The sequence below is a fragment of the Apium graveolens genome, chromosome 1 (genome assembly GCF_009905375.1).
Source record: "Apium graveolens cultivar Ventura chromosome 1, ASM990537v1, whole genome shotgun sequence".
Taxonomy (NCBI): domain Eukaryota; kingdom Viridiplantae; phylum Streptophyta; class Magnoliopsida; order Apiales; family Apiaceae; genus Apium; species Apium graveolens.
In genome coordinates, this window is record NC_133647.1 from 195,132,760 (window position 1) to 195,135,938 (window position 3,179).

The following is a 3,179-nucleotide window of genomic DNA, read 5'->3' on the forward strand; positions in this document are numbered from 1 at the left end:
GTCAACCCACGTGCCTCTGTCTGCTGTTACAACTACCACTTATCAACTGCTATTTAACAGAACATCCGTTGAAGCCTTCATCCGTTGATGGCTTTATCCGTTGATGTGTTAGCAGTTGAAGCTCTATCCGTTAAGCTTTAGAGACATCCGTTGAAGCTTTGTTTCTCATCCGTTGAAGGTCTTTAAGATATCCGTTAATACCACTTCATTTATACAAAATTACAAGGCATGAAATATTTACAATTGGCCTTCCTATTTGCATATCTTCTAGTAGTCAACATGACTTATATTTTCTCTCAACTTCTAAGAATTATATCTTAAATACAGAGACTGAAATGTGCTACAACACTAGACTTATTTCTAAGTAAAGCTGCACCATCAACGGATAGCCAAAGTGGTCTTATCCGTTGAGGCTACAAACACTAAACTTCTACTTAAGTGTTTTGTTAAACATATCATCAAACTAATGCACATATAATCCTAACAGAAATGATAAAATTTACTTGTAAATTTAACTTGTAAATTTACTTGAATATATTTTTACTTTTAAATTAAAATAAAATTATTTGCAATATGAAAAATTAAACAATGTGACAATGAAATAAATAAATGATGGCATAAATTTGTTTAACACATCAAGTGTACAATCTTTGGACATATAAAATACATATTTCAAATGTAACAATTTTTAGACTCACAATCAAAATAGTATCAAAACAAAATATTTTATTTATCTAAAAAACCTATATCATCATAGGCTCATATATGTCACTCCTAATTTATTCTACTAATCTGCTGATTCTGCTCATAATATATTAATTCCATATAACTCTCTAAATCCTAACAGAAGCACCGACTACTTCACCTACACAACTATATAATATCATATCGTTTAGCCCTGTAAACACACATCACAGTAACACCATCCTCTTCTCTCTGCTAATCACCCGGACCTCTGCAATGACATCATCACAGCAGCCAACAAGGCCAAACACAATACAACAGACCCCGTTTGATCCAGCACCTTTATGGAGTCATGTAACAGTTGTTAAAGCTCCAACAAAAGGTGGAGGTAATCGTGTCTGGATTTGCAACTACTGCCACAAACAAGTGATAGGGTCCTATACCAAAGTAAAAAGTCATCTTCTACAGCTGAAAGGAAATGGCGTTGATCTATGTAATAGTATATCTGATCAAACAAGAGATGAGTTGAGCAGAGAGCATGAAGCAACTGAAAGTCGCAAGTCAAGGCAGGCTCTGGAAGCGAAGAGGAGACAAGAATACATGTCTTTGCCTCCCGGGTCAGACATCAAGCAACAAAAAAATTTGAAAGGAACGGTGGAATCATGCTTTAATGTTGTTAACAGAGATGAGTGTGACAAAGAATTGGCTCGTATGTTATATGCATCTGCTCTACCATTCTCATTAGTCAAGAATCCATTCTTTCGTCGATTTTGTTGGAGACTATCAAATAGCAAGGTGGTTGGCTATGTTCCTCCGACATATAATAGGATGAGGACTAACTTACTTGAGCAAGAAAAGGCACACGTTAATGTTTTGCTCCAACCATTTCGAGATTCTTGGAATAAAAGAGGAGTTTCATTGTGCTCTGATGGGTGGGGAGATAGGCAAAAGAGGCCACTAATCAATGTCATGGCAGCTTCGGGAGAAATTCTATGTTCATCAAATCATTTGATACAAGTGGCAATATAAAAGATTTTGATTATGTTGCAAGTTTGTTTCTGAATGTTATTGATCAAGAAGGGGCTGATAATGTGGTTCAGATCATCACCGACAATGCTGCTAACTTCAAGGCAGTTGATTTAAGCATCGAGGCAAAGTACCCGCATATTTTCTGGACTCCATGTGTGGTTCACTCGCTTAATTTGGCTCTCAAGTCCATTTGCGAACCAACGGTAAACTCCAACCACTTTGAAAATTGTAAGTGGATCTCAACCTTAATTTCTGATTGTGATGAAATCACTATGTTCATTCTAAATCATGGCAAGGCCCTCACTTTGTTTCAAAAGCATTCAAATCATATGTTGGTTAAAACGGCCGAGACTCATTTTGCATCTCATGTCATCATGGCCCAAAGGTTATTGTTAGTTAAAACTTCTCTTGAAAAACAGTTTTAGATCCTAACTGGAAAACATTTAGAAAAACAAACTTAGAGTCCAAGGCTGATCATGTTAAGGAGTGTGTAATTTCTGATCGATGGTGGGATAAACTTGAGTATTCTATAGGCTTCACATCTCCTATATATAACATGATAAGGTTGGGAGATACTGATACTCCATGTTTGCACTTAATTTATGATATGTGGGACACAATGATTGAGGAAGTAAGGGAAAAAGTTTTTAAGGAAGAGGGGGTAGATTTAAAAATGGGTGAATCTTTATTTTTTAATGGTATTCAACATATTTTGGAAGCAAGGTGGAATAAAAGTAACACCCCTCTTCATTGTATGGCTCATTCACTTGTTCCTAAATATTATAGTCAAACATGGTTGGAAAGTGGTAGTGAAATTGTTCCGAGAGTGGCCCCAAATGAGGACCAGGAGGTTTCTCTTAATAGGGCTAAGTGCTTTAAAAAATGTTTCCAAATCCAGATGATTTAAGAAAGGTGAATGCTAAATATGGAATGTTTTCTGCTGCGTTGGGTTTTTTTCGGAGTCTCATGTTATGGATGCTAGGATTCATGAGGAACCACTTAGTTGGTGGGCTAGTTATGGGTCTGAAACACCAATGTTGCAAAACTTGGCTTTCAAGTTACTTTCACAACCTGCTTCTTCCTCTTGCTGCGAGAGAAATTGGAGTTCTTTCGGAAATATTCAAAGTGTAAATAGGAACAAATTAGCATCAAGTAGAACCGAAGATCTTGTGTATGTTCATAGTAATTTGAGATTGCTATCTCGTAAAAGTGAAGAATACACTAAGGGTCCTTCGAAATATTGGGATGTTGGTATGATTTTTGAACTTTACAACCAATTTATTTATTTTTTTCTAACTAATGCTAATATTTTCTCTCTTTTTTTTGTAAGGTGGAGATTCACTTTATATTGATGATGGATATGCAGAAGCATTTGTTAGGAATATATGTGCATTAGTTTGATGATATGTTTAACAAAACACTTAAGTAGAAATTCAGTGTCTGTAGCCTCAACGGATAAGACCACT